Here is a 21665-nt window from a genome sequence, read left to right as displayed (position 1 = left end):
CTTTTATTTGAATAACCTTCTGCACTACAGCTGTAAATGGTTAAATGAAAGCTGCACCCTGTCCTATTAGAAGGAAGTAAAACTCATTCTCATCTCCAGCCTCAACAGGGGAAAACAGGCTGAGGTTGGGAGAATGATGGGGCGGGTAGGAGAGGTTACTGGAAACATCCATCATTTTCCTATGGAAAAGAGTACAGCTCATTTTTCTTCCTCTAACCAACAGAGTGTCTCCTTCCCTTTACATGCCGATGACCGTGAACTGAAACTGTTGAAGTGAGATGACTCGTCTGATCTCAGCATACAGATGAAGAAGCTCTGCAGCCCATCTCATCAATGACACCCGGAAAGGACTCTCCTACAATTAAAAGAACTAAAAGTCGGGTGCTTCAGGGTCTCACAGAGGCCTGTCCCATCGGATTTCCCTGTCCCCAAGAGGGCCTCCCAACCTGTATCCATGGTCACTCTTGATTTCTTCCCCTGGTGTATTTTCTGCAGAGGACCTACCACCGTCTAAAATTACAATGTTGGTTTACTTGTCAATTGTTTGTCTCTTCTATTAAAAGGTAATCCAAGAAGGGAGAAATCTTGTCTGTCTTTATTACTGGTATGTCCTCAATCCCTACACCGTCCCTAGTGTGTAGTAGTTACTAATTAAATACTTGTTGGATGAAGAAATCAACGAATGAGTCAATTTAAATAACAGAGACAAGCTCATCTCTTTTCTAAACTGGAATTTTTATTGGGTGAGACAGTAACCCAATTACCCTAATGATATACTCATTCATATTTCATGAAAGGAAAGAATAAAAATGCAAGTTTCCACTGAAATGTGTTACCATGAAACTGGGGGGCCTCACCTTGACCTAAACTGCATGCTGAGAATTAGACATGTCTAAACATGTCCAAGGACGTGACAAGCCTCACGAAAGGAGCCAAAGCCCCTCCTGGGATAGAAGTACTAAGGTAAGGAAGAGCTGAGATGTAAGAAAGGCCCCAGGACAAACCAGCAGTAAGGAGTACTTCTGACCTCGCCAGGCTTTCCCCTGCCACAGCCCCCCAGGATGTCCTACAACCATGGACTCAACATCTGAGTCCTAGAAAGAAGGCACCAAGGCAAACCCCAAAAAGACACAGCGGATTCAAGAGCTGGACCCGTGGACAACCAATATCTGCATCTGAAAGTGGGAAATGCCTGAGACCCTGTCAAACACGGGCAGCTCTACTGCCAGAGGTGGACGGTGGACCAGAGTGCTGTGACCCGTCTCTCCCTCCCTAGGTATAATTTGTTTAAAATTAGAAAATTACTCCAACACCAAATCAAAACTAGAAAGAAAAAAAAAAACGATTTTAAGTGGAAAGAGAATAAATAATTAGACTCTAAAAATCTAAGCAATAAATGCATTCTTACAGAATAGAAATTCTTTGGATTAGACAAAGGGGAATGAAGGGAAGGGAGGGGGAGATGGAAATGAATCAGGTACAACTTTCCTATGCTCGTGTATGAATACACCACCAACCAGTGTAAGTCCACATCATGTACAACACAAGAATGGAAGGTGTACTCCAGGTATGTATGACATGTCAAAATACACTGTACTCTCATGTACATCTAAAAAGAACAGATTTTAAAAATGCATTCTTACAAAAAGTATCACCCAAAAGAAAAGAAAATTGAGGTCAATGCAGAATAGATATCAGGGCCCCTTAAGACTAGAAGTAAAATGTCTGGAAATTTTTCACATCAAAGGAAAACCTGGTTTTTCACTTATATGCATTGGGAAAAGAGGAAAAAATAATATGTTGAGGAGAATAAAAATAAATGTGATGTGGTTATACCACTCAGGGTCAATGGTATAAAATAAGTTCCATGGGGTTGGGGCTCAGTGGTACAGTGCTCACCTGGCACACGTAAGGCACTGGGCTTGATCCTCAGCACCACATAAAAAAAAATAAATAAATAAAGGTATTGTTTCCACCTACAACTAAAATAATACATTATATATATATATATATATATATATATATATATATATATATATATATATATATATAGGCTGGGCTGGGGTTGTGGCTCAGTGGTAGAGCACTTGCCTAGCATGTGTGAGGCACTGGGTTCAATTCTCAGCAAAACATATAAATAAATAAAATAAGGTCCATTGACAACTAAAAAATATTTTTTTTAAAAAAAAGATCCCACATTGTAACTTGGATTCCTTAGGAAATTGTCAATTTTTTTCTCCAAGTTCTTTATATAATTGACCACACTCTATTTTTTTGCATCTAACCCAGTTGACTTACCTTAGGCTCCAACCAGTTTACAATCAGTTTCCGAGCTATTTGCACAATGTTTACTTCTTCAGAAAGATGTTTATGAGCTGTCTCTCTTTTAAATCAGGGGATTATTTTGTCCTTGCTGAAAACTCATCTTAAAATTTTTATTCATCATTTTAAATTTTTCTAAAAGATAAAATGGACTCAAAGACAAAAAAAAAAAAAGTACTTTTCTTGGGTTTTTCTTTTTCTTTTTTTTTTTTTTTGGTTTTGTTCTCCTTTGTCTCCCCTCAGGCCTTCATATTTCTACTTTAGAGTATCAAAAATTACAAATATACTTTTTGAAGATGACTGGGTCTAACTGCAGATTATCATAGGAAAATGACTTGTCAGAACAGCAGCCTACCTGGTGTGATTGGAAAGTTCTTTCACAAACATCTCCTCTGACCTGCTTTACAGCCTCAAATTACTACTCTGCGTCCTTTTGAAAGAGAAGTTTTTGTTGAAAGAAAACAAACCCTGGAAAGGATAATATTTCATGTCTTTGCTCAAAATGATCCATTGGTTCCCCACTGGCTATGAAATAAATTCTAACTTCTTCAACTGGCCAGTGAAAGCTCTCTGAGATGTGCCACCTCTGCCTACTAAGCATCACCCTCTGAGTTTCCTTCAGAAACTCACTGCCACCATTGAGGGGACCACTGCACTTCCATGTTCTGAGCATGCCCAGTACATTCCTTCCCCTAGATGCCCTCCAATCTGCTCAACCATGTATCCTGGCATACTCTAGCACTTGGCCTGTAGCACTTCAATTCTACCTTGATTTCATAATTAGTTTTTATTTTATGGATGTGTTTATGTGTGTATACACATCTACACATACACACCCACCACCACCACCACCACCCACACACACACACATATTTAAAATTTTTTTGTTTTTGTTTTTGGTGGTGCTAGGGATTGAATTTAGGGCCTTGTGCATGTGAGGCAAGCACTCTACCACCTGAGCTATATCCCCAGCCCTTATATTTAAAATTTTAATCTCCCTGATTTAGTAAGATCTCTACTTTGGAGTAACAGAGCCCTAATTTAGTTATTCATTCATCCCGCAAATATTTATTTCACGCCTATCGTGTTTCAGGTTTGAAGAGTTGGGTTTCCACAGAGGAAAAAAAGACAATTCAACCTCAATTCAGAAAAAGCAGGGGAGAGAGAATGTATTGGCTCATGTAACTGAGAAGCTAAATTTGGTTTCAGCTACAACTGGATCTAAGGATGTCATCAGAAATTAATTACTCTTTCTCTCCCACTTCTCCCCCGGAAAACGTATCTTAATTCTGCTTTTGTCGGGTATGCTTTAGTCTCTGACAGGATTCCTTCACAGAGTGATAAAGGACTGGCCACTGTCAACATTTTGCTTCAATCATCCTGCAGCCAATAATGTCAAAGAGAAGGGTGCCCCATAGCACAAGAGTTAATAACAAGAATCAACAAATAGGACTTACTTAAACTAAAAAGTTTTTTCTCAGCAAGAGAAACAATAAGAGAGGTAAATAGGGAGCCTACATCCTGGGAACAAATGTTTACTCCTCACACTTCAGATAGAGCCCTAATATCCAGAGTATACAAAGAACTCAAAAAATTAGACAATAAGATAACAAATAACCCAATCAACAAATGGGCCAAGGACCTGAACAGACACTTCTCAGAGGAGGACATACAATCAATCAACAAGTACATGAAAAAATGCTCACCATCTCTAGCAGTCAGAGAAATGCAAATCAAAACCACCCTAAGATACCATCTCACTCCAGTAAGATTGGCAGCCACTATGAAGTCAAACAACAACAAGTGCTGGCGAGGATGTGGAGAAAAGGGTACACTTGTACATTGCTGGTGGGACTGCAAATTGGTGCGGCCAATTTGGAAAGCAGTTTGGAGATTCCTGGGAAAGATGGGAATGGAACCACCATTTGACCCTGCTATTGCCCTTCTCGGACTATTCCCTGAAGACCTTAAAAGAGCATGCTACAGGGATACTGCCACATCGATGTTCATAGCAGCACAATTCACAATAGCTAGACTGTGGAACCAACCCAGATGCCCTTCAATAGATGAATGGATAAAAAAAATGTGGCATCTATACACAATGGAGTACTATGCAGCAATAAAAATGACAAAATCATGGAATTTGCAGGGAAATGGATGGCACTAGAGCAGATTATGCTTAGTGAAGCTAGCCAATCCCTAAAAACCAAATACCAAATGTCTTCTTTGATATAATGAGAGCAACTATGAACAGAGCAGGGAGGAAGAGTAGGAAGAAAAGAGTAACATTAAACAGAGACATGAGATGGGAGGGAAAGGGAGAGAAAAGGGAAATTGCATGGAAATGAAGGGAGACCCTCATTGCTATACAAAATTACATATAAGAGGTTGTGAGGGGAATGGGAAAATAAACAAGGAGAGAAATGAATTACAGTAGATGGGGCAGAGAGAGAAGATGGGAGGGGAGGGGAGGGGGGATAGTAGGGGATAGGAAAGGTAGCAGAATACAACAGTTACTAATAGGGCATTATGTAAAAATGTGGATGTGTAACCAACGTGATTCTGCAATCTGTATATGGGGTAAAATTGGGGGTTCATAACCCACTTCAATCTAATGTATGAAATATGATATGTCAAGAGCTTTGTAATGTTGTGAACAACCAATAAAAAAATAAATTTAAAAAAAAAGATAAGGGTGCTTCTTTCCCAGGGCAAGGCTGTTTTAGGAATCTGCTGAGGGTATATGGAGCCAGAGATGTTTAATTTGAGCTTTTCTGAGTGTCTCTCAGTCACTTTCATGTATATTAAGTCATTTCCAGTCATCCTTGTGCAAGAATGGCTTCCAGAAAAATTCCTGTCACCCACTCTGCTGAGTCAATCAGCTCATGCAAAGATGTGTAGGGCCAGAGTTCACTTCATTACATGAAAATGAGCAGTATGGGAAGTACAGGAAGTGTGCAGGTAGCACAGAGATGAGGTTTGACACAGAATCAGAAGCCACTCTACAGGGAATTCTTGAAGTCATATATATATAAAATTCCAAGCACAGAATTTGGCTTCGCCAATGCCAATCATGCATCTAACACATATTCATATAACAATGCACATAACTGTGTGCATGTTTATTAGTTTTAACATGCATACAATTATAAAAGCATCACTACACTTTTTTTCCCTCAATAACGACAGATCCATCAAATGGATGAGAATTGTCATGTTTCAGAGCGCCTATCTGGAGCATCCTAGAGATCTGTGGATGAAGTTGCATGTTTTATGCATCCCAATGTATCACACCTTAGCATATTGGATTCCTCTCATCTTGATGAAAAAGATAGTAAAAAAAATAGTTGCAAAATTACCAAAAAAAAATAAAAAGGAAAGAAAATGTCCTAGAGAAACAACATTTTTTCACATACTCTCAATAATTGAAAAGTTGATGAATATTTTAAAGAGTGATTTGGTTACCCAATGCCACCTCTCAGATGACCCTGCATTAGTTTCCCACAGCTGGCATAACAAGTGATAGCAAAGAGCGGGGCTTAGAGCAACAGAAACTTAGTTCTCTTGCAGTTCTGGACACCAGAAGTCTAACATCGAGGTGTCAACTGGAACACTCTTGAGGGCTCCAGGGAAGATTCTCTGGTTCCCTCTTCCTAGTTTCTGTAAGCTCAGGACAGCCCCTGGTGTCTGGGCTTGCTGCAGCATTGTCCCAATGGCTGCCTCAGTTGTCTCATGACCCCCTGTGTCTCTTTTTCTTTCCCCATATTTTTCAGTTGGTGCATTACAGTAGTACACCATGGTGGGATTTGTTGTTACCTATTCAGACATGCACACAATATTAAATTTGGCCAATGTTCACCTGCATCTATGTGTCTCTATATGTCCTCTCCTCTTCTTAGAAGGGAACCAGTTACGGATGAAGGACTCATCCTACTCTAGCAGCACCTCATTCCAACTGATTATACCTTCAAAGTTCCTATTTCTAAATAAGGTCCCATTCTAAGGTTCTGGATGTGTATAAATTTGGAGGGGACACCATTCAATCAATTATATAACCCCCAGAGTTAACACCTTAAAACAATGGAGGTGCTTGGGGCCCTCCTGGAGGCTGCCTGCTGCAGTAATAATGCAGCTCAACACTTCAAGACAGCAATTTTTAAAGATACCCACATTGTTCCTTTGTATGCCTCAATTGCAGGTTAAATTGCATTTTACTCAGAATCATTGACGATTCTAAATTTTTTAAGCATTATAAAAGCGTGACATAAAATTAACTACTGAAACAGAATGAAAAACACAGCATTTGCTCAGAGTATTCCCAGCAAGAATGCTAACTTCCTGCGGCCAAGACTGGATGTGTCCTCGGGCTTCTTCATGCACTTAGACCAAGAAGGGAATCTGAACTGTTCCCACGGCTTCTAAAGTAGCAAAGCCAGCTTGTCATCCAGCCATACCCAGAGAAAGAGCATACAAGAGGGGGACATGGGGACAAGAATTAGGGCAAGTGATGGGACAGAAACCCTAGAGTCGTTTCATATGAGGATGTGTGATACACTGAGACTCCCTGAGCCCTAGAAATGGGGAGAAGGACCTTAAAACAGAAGTTGGTGCTCTTAGTCAGCCACTACTGCACTGGTTTGAGTTTGTGCATTTGGTATTCTTGGTATTATAGAGATGGCATGTTTTCTATTAAACTCTTTGTCTGGAACTCTGGTAGGCTCAGCCACACAATGATGCGATGTGACTCAATCAGCCAGGGTTCTCCAGCAGAGGCAAAGGAAAGATGCACTAAATGAACTCTAGAAATAAATGAAGTATGGACTGGGGTTGTAGTTCAGTGTAAGAGTGCTCCCCTAGCATGTGTGAGACACTGGGTTCCATTCTAAGCACCTCCTATAAATAAGGAAACTAAAGGTCCATGGATAACTAAAAAAAAATTTTTGAAAAGAATAAATAGCCGGGCACAGTGGTACATGCTTAATAATCCCAGCTGCTTGGGAGGAGGAGGCAGAAGGATCATCAGTCCAAAGCCAGCCTCGGCAATGTAGCAGAGCTCTAGGCAACTCAGTGAGACCCTGTCTCTAAATAAAATACAAAATTGGGCTGGGATGTGGCTCAGTGGTTGGGTGCCCCTGAGTTCAATCCCCAGTACCCAAAAAAATGAATAAATAAATAATAAAGTCCTATTAAAGTAATAAAACTTTAATTCATGAGTGACACCATTGGTGCACATTTTAAAGGGTGCAGAGGAGGGAGGCAGGTTAATAAATTCTGAACAGTCAGGCTCAAGTGCAGCAGCTGCCCGGTTTCCGTAGCTGCTCGGCTCAGCTGCACTAGCCCCTGCACCTTCAGCATCTGCTCCGCTGATCAGTGGCCTCTGAGCACCTCACAGTTCTGCAGCTTGCAGTTCGCAGTTCTTAGTGCAATGCAGCATGCCGTCCCCAGTCTCCACGTTCTGGGGAGATGCCACTCCACTGTCATTTGCATTCCACCACTGTCCTCCCAAGCAGCATTAGAGGACAATGCACCCAACATCAATGAAACTGAATGTGGCAGCTGTCTTCATATGAGAAGGAGAAGCCCTGACGGAACATGGCCCCTGCAGCAGGTCCTTGTCCTCCAGGAGCCCTGAGCCATGACAGGGAGAAACTTTGATAAGGATTTTTGTTATCTTGGACCCTCTGGCCACAGCTGGCTTGTTGGCCTCCCGGGACCTTGTAGACCTTCCAGAAGGTGGAATAAGTCATCAGCTCCTCCCTCTCTCATTCCAACCTTCCTCACCAACCCAGCAACAAATGATAAGCGCGTTTAATGAATGTTTAACACATGTCAAAAACTCCTTTTAAGCATTTTTAGGTCTATCTCACTTAAGAGATTACACCATGGTTGAGGCATGGCGTGACATGAGTCAAAATGGCTGGCATCAAATCCTGTTCCACCACTTCCTAGCTACGTGACCTTGGATAAATAACTTGATCTCTCTGTGCCTTAATCTTCAACTAATAATAAGATTTATGGGACATTGGGAGCAATTAAATAAGTTAAATATAAGAGACAACATGTGCCTGGCACATAAGAACAATTTAAGCATTGGCTAATTGCCTATCTGGATTGAAGGTAGTTTATGGTGAATTTGTCTTTTTTATTATGATTCGGAGATTTTTTCTCTTCGTGACATTTCAAGGAAGTAAAACTGACATTCTGCTCTTTATTCATTCTCATAAAATGTGAAGAATTTCCAAATAGAACCTTTTCGTGGAAGACTCATGACCTAAATGGAATTAGATAACTAAAAGCTAAATATAGTTCTTACAGGTTATTTTGTTGGTTATGAATTTTAGAACACCAAATAATCCTATACAGATGAGAATTATGACATCATCTATATTTCTCTATTTGGTATTATAACTAATTTAATGTTATAAATATTTTGGGTTCAAAAATATTTACTTTTATATATATATATATATATATATATATATATATATATATATATGCTTTTCTCTGAAGTAATCTAGCTAATAATGTATTCTCTTGTGCATATTAATCTGCATCCTTTCCTTATTTATTTATTTGAAAGTTCTTAGTAATTTTTATATATAATTCATTGTTTCACTATTATGTTAACTTGCAGAATTTTGTTCTTTAAGAAATATATGTTTATTTGACTGGGAGATTTAACAAAACAAAGCCTATAAGGAGTTTTATTTTTTTCCAAATTACATATAGAATAAAACTTCCCTGTACTTGAATATTCTAATATTCTGGTAGCACATTAATGACGAGTCCAGATAGCCTAATGTGTTTGTTATGATGGTCTATGGTGGTAAACTACATGATTACCTAACCACTGCTCACACTCAAGTTGAGAATGTCAGAATTGATTTCCAAGTAGACACTCATCTCTCTGGGCTTCCAAAGACTCAGGCTGAACCAAGACTGAATCGAATAATTGGGCAAAATGCCGAAGTCAAAGCCAAGTTTCAGTGCATCTCTGATATTACAGGACAGTAAGCAGACATGAAAAATGGCAGTCTAGAAATGAATGATATAGGGAAATGGCCATGATAGCATCAGAATCCCTCTGAAAACAAGATAATTACATGAACAATGTCATCCAAACCGTTTCCCTACGAACTCTTCGAACTCTTGGATTCTGAAGAATGCAACCCACCATAACTAACTCAGGTTAAGGAAGTTAAGCTTAAGGGCAAACACTGGACAATAATGTCAATAAAATCCAAGAGCAGAAACTTAAAAGGGAGGAAAGAAGGCTAGAAGAAGAGCTAAGTATCCAGATAAGGAGGGAAATGCAAGGCCTTAAGTCAATAGGACCCAAAAGGTCGTATTCCTTAAAAATTTGACCAAGTAAATCAGCAGAACTAATGGTAACTGTTGGGTGCAGAGCAGGCTGAACTGTGTTGTCTGCAGGGCAGGCTGAACAGATGTTGGCTGCAAGATAGCCCACACACTCAAACCCCCCTCTATCTGGTCCTTTATCACCTGTTTGTGTCAAGTCCCGCTCAAGGCTGAGCACTCAACCCCACTTGGGCCAACAAGGCAGCATGCAGACCCAGAGGCCCCATTAGATTTGGGCTATAAAAACTCCCTCCTGCCAGGCCCCTCTCTCTCTTGCTCTTTCTCTCTTGCTCTCTCTCTCTTGCTCTTTATCTTTTTTGCACGCGCTCTCTGTCTCTCTTGCTCTTGCTCTCTCCCTGTTCATCTCTTCTCTTCTTTCTCTCTCTCTCTCTCTTTCCTTCCTTCTTTTCTCTTTGTTGCACTGCTGCAATAAAGATCTTTTGGTCACTCCGAGTGTTGTGGTCACTTTCCTTTCAATAACTGCATTAAAATTTAGAAGGGGCTGGGGGCTGGGGATATAGCTCAGTTGGTAGAGTGTTTGCCTCACATACACAAAGCCCTGGGTTCAATCCCCAGCACCACAAAAAAAATAAAATTTAGAAGGGGAAGAGGAATAGCATAATACTCATATTTGATAAGGGGCATCAATAGGTAACATCCTAAAACTAATCAAAAATTAGCAAGACAAGTATATTATTTAGAAATAGAAAGTAACTAACAAAATTTTCAAAATGAAATAGCTGATTGTATTACGGACCTTCTTTCTTAGGGTGTTCATGTCGGTCTGGACTGGTGAATCCTGGCAGGTCTCGACCATGCTTCTGGTATCCAAGGGCATCTCTTCTGCCTGCATCTACCCAACACACTCCCTTCCACAGTGGTGTTAACTCTGTATTGGCAAAAGTGGGAAACTTCTATTTTTATTTAAAAATTATATCCTTCCCCCAAAGACAGTACAGCAAAATTGCTTCTCATTTACATTTAGTAATTCCCTCAGTCACTTAAGTCATTATTTTATGAAATTGTGCATTGTTCTGTAAATGTGAATGGCTTTAAAAACAAAGCTTAATTTCAAAAGTATACTGTCCTTCCTTGCCACCTAAGTAAACCCTGATGAAGGTATATTAACATACTGACTAGTAATTTTTGCACATTAAATTTTTTTCTATAGATTTAATACGATTTTCAGCTTTTGTTTAATGAATATTTAATTCAGAAAGCTACGAAATAATAGGTAATTATAGCTCTACCAGAACACATATTGACATGTAGTTTAAAAGACTATGAAAGGTGCCTTGTGCTTGCAGTGAGTTTATAATTTAAACACAAAGAAAATTTTAAGGTTGCCAATCAAATATTCATCAGAAGAAAGAACGCCAGGAGGATCCCACTTCCTCAGGGCACATATGCAAAGGAGATCCTAAAAATAACACAGGCCAGGTTTGGCAGACCTTGCTTCAGCAAAATGCCAAACACATCCTAAAAGGGCTGGGGAAGAAAAAAAAAAAAAAGTTGCCCTAATTAGAAAGCAAAGGGCAAACGGCAATCTATGGGCAGGTTTAGAAAAGATGATAAGGGATGATGGGCAAAGGGTATCAGAAGCAGGAGCAACTGGTCAAGTCCAAAAAGTTTGGATTTGTGCCCTTACCCTTTCTTTTAATGTCTTCTTATTATTTGAGCTGTCTTTCAGGACCTTCAACCTGACTCACAAGGAACCCAGGTTCCTTCCACTTTCCAGAAGGAATTCATCCAATTGTAGGGAATTAATGGGTTATTATCCCTCAGCAAGGTGGGGATGGGGAGTTATATTACAAAAGAAGAGTTGAAGAAAGTAATGCTTAACCCATGCAATGCAACAGTAAATTTTAAAATACGCACACCCTTCACACCAAGGGGTAATCACCTTTTCTGACAGATGATTTGGCCAGATTTTAAAAGGATAATACTAACATCTTTCTAGCAACTTGCCCCTCTCCCCACCCCACCTTGCAGAGGAAGTTTCAAGGCCATTAGATCTCAAATTTTAACATGGCCAAGAATTTCCTGCAATACTGCACCTGACCAGTTCCATTCCCAGAAATTCTAAAATTTTGATTCAGCTCCAGAAAGCTGCATTTTTAACCAGCACTATAAGTAACTCTGACATGACCCATCCCTTGACCCACATTTAAAAATCACTGCATTAGCACAATTCATAATAGCTGAATTGTGGAACCAACCCAGATGCCCTTCAGTAGATGAATGGATAAGGAAACTTTGGTATAGATACACAGTGGAATAATTACTCAGCTTTAAAAGAGAATAAAATCATGGCATTTGCACGTAAATGGATAGAGTCAGAGAAGATAATGCTAAGTGAAGTTAGCCAATCCTAAAAAACCAAAGGCCGAATATTGTCTTTGATATGAGGATGCTGACTCATAATGGTGATGGGGAGGGAGCATGGGAGGAATGGAGGAACTCTAGATAGGGCAAAGGGGAGGGAGTAAAAGGGAGGGGGCTGGGGGTAGGAAAGATGGTGGAATGAGACGGGCATCATTACCCTAAGTACATGTATGAAGACAAGAATGGTGTGAAGATACTTTGTGTACAACCAGTGACTTGAAAAATTGTGCTCTAGATGTGTAGCATGAAATGAATTGCATCCTGTGGTCCTATATAACAAATTAGAATAAATAATTAAAAAAAAAAAAGACATTGCGGGGCTGGGGATGTGGCTCAAGCGGTAGCGCGCTCGCCTGGCATGCGTGCGGCCCGGGTTCGATCCTCAGCACCACATACAAACGAAGATGTTGTGTCCGCCGAGAACTAAGAAAAAATAAATATTAAAATTCTCTCTCTCCATTTCCATGCAATTTCCCTTTAAAAAAAAAAAAGACATTGCGATTGTTCCAAGCAGTATGGTGCAGTCAGCATAATCTTTGCCCTTCCACAGAATTGTCATATTTTATATTCCTTTTAAAGGAGAACTTGGTTACTTTTGGCTTTACTATCACAGATTCACATGCAACCAAAAGTCCTAGTAGATAACATTTATTGACCTCAATAATCCAGCATTGTGCTAAACTCCTTCCCTAAAGGGTTTTATTTAAACTTTAAAATAATAAATAAATAGATAGATAGATAGATAGATAGATAAAGGAGAACTTGGTGTGTTTAATATGATCTTTAGTAGAAGCATCATTTTTATAGGTGGATTTATTTTCATTGGTCTATAATAACAAGAGACATAGAGGTATTAGTGATCTATACAACATTTTAATGTGTCTGACTCTTTGAAGAAGAAAAGCATCTAACTAGCAAAAATTCTAAACAGGTATTTTAAAAATGACAACGCTACAATTTGCTTTCATTTTCTCTATATTTGCAAGTCCATACAAACATAAATACGTGTATACACAGGCACACAAACATGCCTAGACTATTTGTATTTCATTTGATTGAAAGGAATAATTGGTAATCTAAGCATCAAAGAAGGAAACAACTAAGAAGAAATAGGATTTCTTTTCTTCCATTTCCCACCCGCCTCCTTTAATTCTTATCCAGGATTTTATTTAGGTTTACCTGAAATTGTGAAAATTGTTTTATCTAATTCAATTGACCTGCTGAATTTCACCATCAATTTTAAAACTCTCAGGATAAAAAAAAAGAACATTAGGGCTGGGATTGTGGCTCAGCGGTAGAGCACTCGCCTCACATAGGCAGGACCCGGGTTCAATCCTCAGCACCACATAAAAATAAAGGCATTGTGTTGTGTCCATCTACACCTAAAAAAATTAATTATTTTTTTTAAAAAAGAAAAGGACATTGTACTTAAAGTGTCTCATTTCTTGAGATCTGCAAGAAATTTGTGAAAGTTCTAATAGTACTACTATTAACCAATTCATTCAAAACTCATGAGTATCTTATTGCTATGAGTTAATGTCATTTCTGAACATTTTGATCATCCTCAAAATTGTGGAAAATGATATACCAGAATCTATATTTTATAGATGTCTACTTTATTGAGTGTTTGGTTAGCTTTTTGCTAAATCAATCTGTATCAGTTACTAGTGAAGGAATTGAAATAAAATATAAACCTGATATCCTTTGAGATTCAGGAATGATTTAAAGCAATTAACTTGGATTTAAATATAAGAAAATGGAGGCAAAGAAAAATCACTTGTGAAAACCAATGATAGTAAGTGGTGAAGAACGGATTCAAATCTATGCCTTTGGTTGATACATTTTCTTATATTTTACCTACTGAGTTGTTTAGATACACATTGTTTAATTTCCAAGTGTTTGGAGGGATTTTCTACATATCTTACTGTTATTGATTACTAATGTAATTCTTAAATTTTTAAAATTTTATTGAGCCTTATTTCTAACTGATAATACTGTTTCTTCAAACCTACTTTGATGATAATATAGCAAAATTCAACATAAAACAATCTTTTTATGTCTGTTATATAGTGAATATTTCTTTTTAACTTTTAATCTCTGCTTCTTATCAATAAAATGTTGTTGAACTTTGGGGGAAAAGAAATCACTGCATTGCCTTAGGAGGCAAAAGAATTAGTAGACTTCCCTTCTATGTGCTATAGGGAAACCCACAGCTTTATGAAGAAAAGAGTTCATCTAACCTGCATTCTGCCCTCCTGTTCTTACCCATGACTTGTACCTCAAAGGCCTTGGTCTTTTCATTCCCAAGTATGGGCACTAGTCAACCCTTCCCCAGTAACTCCTCCTAACACTCACTCAGAAAAGCACCTACAGTTTCTGGAGAACTTAGATGGAAATTAGCCCAAAACCCTAATTGCTCCCGCCCCAGCAAACTGAGCTGTGCCAAGTGCCTGGGCTCTGGTCTTCAATTTCTGATTTTCCAGTTTGTTGTTTGTTGGTTGACTGCAGTTGGCAGCTGGATTCCATCTATTTTTTTATTGACCTGATATAGTAGAATAATTCCCCTTCACCTGTTTTCCAAACTTTGTACCACTCATCTGTGCCCATCCTCCTGCCAAGGAAATAGAGTGAACTCAATTACAGTCAAAACATTTCCTTGGAGCCAGAAAAGATGGGGAAGACTTCTTCTAGATCTGGATTATTGAAATAAATCCTCAACCTGCTTCTCTCTCTCTCTCTCTCTCTCTCTCTCTCTCTCTCTCTCTCTCTGTGTGTGTGTGTGTGTGTGTGTGTGTGTGTGTGTGTTTCTGGGGATGGATACCATAACCTCACTCGTGTTAGGCAAGCACTCTACCACTAAGCTACACCCCTAGTCCCTCAATCTACTTTTTTCTCAAAAGCCCATCACAACTAATGTATCTTACTTGGCATCAACTTAACAGTGAGCACAGCACACATCCTGGGATTGTGTCGGGATCCTTGCCAATGAGAGGTCATTCATACAGCATTGGTGATTGACTGGGTACTTTCCCAGACTATACCCCCAGGGTGTTAACCAGTGTTCTGCAGAAATGATGGTTCCCATCTTCAAATAAATTCGGGGAATTTTGCTATAATTTGAGCAGAGCAAACTCTCTGTGCATTTCCGTGTCTCTCTCACACACACATCTGTCCAGCAGTAAGCACTAAATAAATATTTGTTAAATGAATAAATGAGCAGTGAGCAAAGAAGGAAACAACTATATGGTAGGATTTTTAAAACCTAGGATAGACTCATACCATTCACTCCAAATTCTTTCTCCTGCTGGCTAATGTTAAAACTTCAGTAGAATTTAAATCCTTTGGCGACTGACAAGGTGGCAAGAGAACTTAAGAGTGATGCTGGTCATTGTGAAGCATCTGGACTAGACATAATTTTAGATTAGAAACTGAATGCTATGTGTGATGTTGGTAATGACTGATAAATAAGGATGTACTATGGTAAGAAAGCAATTGAGTAGAAGCTCCTTGAGGATTCTTTGAATCAAAAGCAAGATGGCAGCCACATGGAAAAGGATCAAGAATCCGGGCAACTTTGAAGATGATTTCCTATGGCACATGCCTCAGGTAGATCTCCTGGCTAGACAGCCAGATTCCATTATGGCTTCCAAAGATCTCAAAGTAAAGCCATCACAGTTGAACAATCACTCCAGGAACTTCACATGCAATGCATGGGACACATAGGGACACTGAACACAGAGCAAGTGCACCTTATGGTTTCATGGTCTGCTGTGAAAAGGGATTTAGATGTCAAAGACCATGAGTGAGGTGACTGGACTTCACAACAGAGGTCTCAGGTATCCAAACACTGTGCTTAAGGCAGTGACTCCACATGGTGTCTTACACCGTGTTCTATAGTCAGCCTTCCATATCTGTGGCTTGTGTATCTATGAAACTAATCAACCAAAGACTGAAAACATTTTAATTATCTGTCCTGAGCAGGTACAGACATTTTTTCTTGTCATTATTCCCTAAACATTACAGTATAATAGCTGTTTATATAGCATTACATTGTGTTCAGGGTATGTGATTTGGGGATGATTGAAAGTACATGGGAAAATTTGCATAGATTATATGCAAATACTAAGGAAACTGAGCATCTGAGGATTTGGGTATCTGTGGGAGGTCTTGGAATAAATCCCATGCAGATATTGAGGAACAACTGTACATTTTTTTCTGTTAATTAAATCTCAACACAATTTTGAGGAAAGATTCTTGGTCTTGTGTTTCAGCTTTTCCCAGGAGTGTTGAATGAGAAATCATATGCCATGCTCAATATTCCAGGAAATTAATACAGGAGAGTTCCTGAAGGATTGCAGAGACTGTGATTCTGCATTTCAATATCCATTTGCTATTTGTTCAAAGGTTTTGTCGACTGCTAGGACTTGTTAGCCATCAAGAGGCATCAGATATCAAATGACTAAGGAATCAGACAGGGTAGGACAAACACAGCCTGCAGGTAGGAATTATGCCAGGACTGGAAATCTGGCCCAGGCACAAGCTTGGGTCAGGACCGGACTGGAACAATGCCTTGAAGTGTCTCTCACACATCTCAAATCTGATGCTACACTGGAGGACCAGCCAGAGTCAGGGAAAGGAGGACAGTAATGAAGAGAGACACAGACAGATCCACCCACAGTATCTACACTGTCCAGTAGAATTAGGAAGACAGGCAGGCACCACACTGACCAGCTAACCAAGACCCTTGAAGTCATCAGTGTCCTGTTTAATAGCCAAAAGAAAAGAGGCAGCCCTCAATGTCAAATTATTTATTTTGACTGAAGATTTAGGTAAACAAAGAGCAAATCAGTCATGATATGATCTGACCCTCTATGTTCTCAGTTGGATTATTGATTAATCAGAAGCTAAAAAACTCAACCCTGTGATGATGGTTATTATTTTGAGTGCATAGTGTATGGTAGTAGCAGCAGAAACAGTGTTATGAGAAGACATACCACCTGAAGAGATGGTAATATTTGTCCAGGTAAAAAGATTAAAAGAGCCAGGCGCAGTGGTGCACACCTGTAATCCCAGTGATTGGGAAGCTGAGGCAGGAGGATCGTGAGTTCAAAGCCAGCCTCAGCAACTTAGCAAAGCCCTAAACAATTCAGTGAGGCCCTGTCTCTAAATAAAAAGGGCTAGGGATGTGGCTTAGTGGTTAAGTGCCCCTGGGTTCAAACCCTGGTACCAAAAAAATAAATAAATAAAAGATTCTCATCAATAAACTCTAGGAAAAATAATTGGAAATGTTTTGGAATTGCTACAAATATATTTTCAAGTCTGATTCTCCCATGTCCTTCTTTGACTTTGCAGCTGTGTGTTATTGTGTTGCATGGTTGTGTAAGAATAAGACTTGACCAAGACAACCTTCCTGTAATAGAAGCTACTAATATTAACCAAGGAGTTGAGGGAATTGACCTAAATACCCAAGTTAGGAACCAAGGCGTTGTAACTTTGTGTTGTCAGCACTGGGAAGACATTGGGAGGTTCCAAGCCTGTGATCTCTTAGTGTCTAGTCAATAAAAGCTCATCATTTACTCCAAGCTGAACTTGAGTATTTTCTAAGGCGACACTGTCCTTAGAAAAGTATGTGAGCCGCACATGTAATTCTAACTTTTCTAGTGGCCACATCATCGAGACAGGTGAAAAGAAACCAGTGAAATTCATTTTATGGTATATTTTAACACAATGCAGCCAAAACTGTATCACTTCAACATACAATCGACATATAAAATTATCAATAATACATTTACATTCTCTTTATTTTACACTGAGATTTAGTGTGTACGTTCACTTCCAACACATCTCATTTCAGACTAGCTCCATCTCCTGTGCTCAACAGTCCCAGGAGACTAGTGGCTACCACACTGGACAGCTCAGTCCTAAAATCTCAAATGGGCAGTGAACCTCAAATAGATAAAAGTCTTCACTGAATATATTTTATGACAAATCAAATTTTGAAAAACATCAAAATGTTTTAACGTATGTCTCATTGAATTATTTAGAGAGTATTGCAATCATATATAACTACAGAAAAGTCACTCCTACATTTCTTTCTAAAGAAATTTGATTTTAGACTCGAAAAAAATGAGGGGAGAGGTTAGAGATATCCATTAGCTATTTATGACAAGAGAAATACAGAAAGGCATAGCTCAACTACTTATCTGACCATCATCATGACTGACACTAGCCCCCGGGTCCTCCCCACACAGAGGCACAGGCAATAACCTCCCTAATCCATGGCAGGCCTTCCTGCCCCAAACGCCTTCTTTAGGGTCTGCAGTGATGCCTTCCTTTGGGTTAGGACAGTAATTTTCCAACTTCAACCATCTGATCATATCTGTCATTGCTTTTGCCATGTCTGTACTGTATACCATTAATACTACTGATCATATATTTTCTTTAATTGAACTCCCCCTTTTTTACAAAAACACCTATAAAGGAAACTTTATATCACTAGTAAAGAATAAAACCGTGCAATTTACCACAAATAGAAAGGTACCCTAAAGACAACATCGTTAGAATTTTAAACTCATGTAACACATGAATTCATTTTACCTACCTCCAGTGGTTTATTAATAAACACTTATTAATCTTTAATAATTAATTTAATCAATATTCAGTATGACAGTTAATTAATCAATACTGATTAATCTTGCAACAAATGCTGAATTGGGATACTATCTCCCTTCAAAAAAGTAACAGCTAAAATGTGAATGTCAGAGAGCAGTTTTGTAGCATTCAGAAATATGTAGCTATAAAAATTGTTCAAGCAGGGAATAGAGTTTGGGTCAGAGTTCTGACCTTTATTGTTCATAAAAATTACCTGGGAAGCTTATCTAAAATATAGGTTTCTGGGTTCCACACCAGATTTGTAGAATGGGATTGGGGTTGAATATCTGCAGGGTCATCAAACTCTTCCAGTGATTAGGATTAGAGGGTCAGTAAAGCCCACTTTGAGAAACCCTGGGAAGTTATGTCCTGGATTATAGTCCTGGGATAGCAACAGGACTGGAAGAAGAGGGAGGAGAAGAGAGCAAGGATCTGAAGAGCAACCCCATCAACTCCACCCTGTTCTGTGGACTGTTCCTGTGCAGAACAAGGCTTGATGCAGTAATCAACTTACTTCACATAAACCCAGAAACAAAACCACTTCTCTGTGGATAATCATAAATGAACCACATATGTCAGACCTAGATATAATATTTCCATGGGAATCATTTTTTATTTCCTCCTCTTTCAGAGAAGACAAAGATCATGTGTGTTTTTTTATGTTTACGGTACTGGAAATTTATCTAAAATCCACTTAATCCTGACAGTCTATGTAAAATATACTAATTTCATATTAGTATAAAAAAGAGAGGGAGCAGTATGCAATTGGACTCCTTTCGGCAGGATGGAGTCAAACAGAATGGATCCTACAGGAAAATAAGTTCATTCCTAACCAAAGTCCTCCAGGTAAATACTCCTCTGTCCATGGAAAAAGCCAGGGGCAGAAAACCCTTATTAGACGCCTGTTCACAATTTAGGATGCTTTCTGGTTTCCCTTACCTCATACCAGGTATTGTAGATTGCTGTGTAGACAGCTTCTAAGATGGCCTTCAATGATCCTTGCCTATGTGTGTGAGTCAGCTTTCTGTTACTATAACAAAAACCTGAGATGATCAAGTTACAAAGAGAAAAGATTTATTTTGACTCACAGTTTTGGAAGTTCCAGTCCACAACTGACTGACCCCATTGCTTTGGATCTATGATGGTGCATCATGGCAAGAACACATAGTGGAGCAAAACTGCTCATCTCGTGTCTGGAAAGCAAAACAGAAAATAATGAAAAGGCCCACAGTGCTCTTCAGGGCACATCCTCAATGACCTGAAGACCTCCCGGTAGACTCCACCTCCTAAAGACTCCACCTCTTCCCAATAATGTCCCACTGGGGTTCAACATATGAAGCTTTGGAGGACACTGAAGATAACACCTATAGCAGTGTCCTCTTGCATGGGCTGAGCCTAGAGATATGCTTCCAGCTTACAGAACACAGCAAAGGTGATGGGGCGTTGCATCTGAGCTCAAGTTCTGAAACTAACTTCTACCTTGCTCACGCTCTCTCTGGCTCTGCTTGCTCACTGGATAAAGCCAGCCACCATGTTATGAGATGCCCTCTGAAGAGGCCCATGTGGCGAGGGATTAGGGTGGCATGTTATTTTCTGAATCTGCTATAAACATTACTGCAAACTTGGTAGAACAATTGAATCCATTTCAAAAAATGGAAATGTATACTTTCAGTTCTGGAGGCCAAAAGTCAGAAATTCATTTCCCTGGGTCAAAATCAAGGTGCTGGCAAGGCCATGTTTCCTTTGGATATCTTGCTTCTTCCCGTTTCCAGGGTCGTTGGCCTCCCTTGACTCATGGCTGTGTCCCTCCAGAATCTGCCTCTACGGTCAAGTTGCTGCCTCCTCTTCTGTGTCTAATCCTCCTCTGCCTCTCTTTTATGAAGACATTTCTGATGGCATTAGGGGACCCTCCCAGATAGTCCAGTATAATCTCCTCACTTCAAAAACTTTACCTTAATCTCCTTGTGAAAATGCAAGTCTTAAAATATGGTAAAATTTATGTTTTGTGTACTTTACCATGATTTTTAAACAATCTCTTCTTAAAATGTACCATTTAAGATAACACCCTCATATTCCAGAGATTCAGACCTAATGTCTTTGGGTGTCATCATTCAGCCTCCTGTGGCTCTTGACCAACAACCAGAGAGGAACTAAAACTGTCCATTCAATAGCACTTGAGGAACTGAGGCCCACCAACAACCACGTGAGTGAGCTTGGAAGCAGATCCCTCCCAAGCCCAGCCTTGAGATGACCACAGCCCAGCTGAAGGCTTGATTGCAGGTTTCCAAGAGACTCAGCTAAGCAATAACCAGATTCTTGACCCACAGAAACTGTGAAAAAATAAATGATATTTTAAGCAACTAAGTTGTGGGGAAATTTGTTACATGGCAACAGGTAACTATCAGATGCTTTACTCAAGGCTCATAAAATGATAATTTATTATACTGTATTCCTCATGATTTAAGATAACAATCCAGCCAAAATTATTTTATTGATAAAAGCAGTCAGATACTTTGACAAGAGTATAAACCTGTAGAGTTTGAAAAAGCTCACTTGTTGGGTGAACTTGAGCAAGTTATTCAACTTCCCTGAGATCATGGTTTCTTATTGTGCTAGATGGAGACAATACTTGCCCAATTGTATTGTTTATAATATTTAATAAAATGACATACATAAAGTGCCTAGTTCAAAATCTGCTATATAGTGTGTGTTCTACAAAGAGTAAGCTCTATTATTATGTAGCTTGAGAAAATACATTAAAATAAAATAGCATTAAATATAGACTTATCAGGTTAACATTTTCAGTGAAATTTTAATATCCCTAAGGCCCATTATGTGGTGTTATTTCAAAAAATTAAGAGAATCTAACTTCTTACAATAGACATTATCTCCGTGGGCTATGCCAGCTGCATGGTGGGTACCCTTTTTATGGCTGAAACTGTAAGGTA

The 21665-nt window shown here is 39.2% G+C and overlaps 1 protein-coding gene across 1 annotated transcript in view; it reads right to left on the bottom strand.

Moving 5' to 3' along the window:
- Positions 1-21665, bottom strand: part of RGS8 (regulator of G protein signaling 8) — a 111325-nt gene that overhangs the window by 67325 nt on the left and 22335 nt on the right. The window contains exon 2 of the mRNA XM_081299814.1: positions 19806-19910. The gene's annotated coding sequence lies outside the window, so the exon portion shown is untranslated. The remainder of the gene's footprint in view (positions 1-19805; positions 19911-21665) is intronic.

Source organism: Spermophilus citellus (genome assembly GCF_964194105.1).
Source record: "Spermophilus citellus genome assembly, chromosome: 6".
NCBI lineage: Eukaryota > Metazoa > Chordata > Mammalia > Rodentia > Sciuridae > Spermophilus > Spermophilus citellus.
Note: the sequence above shows the minus strand (reverse complement) of the source record. Positions and strands in the feature narration are given on the sequence as shown.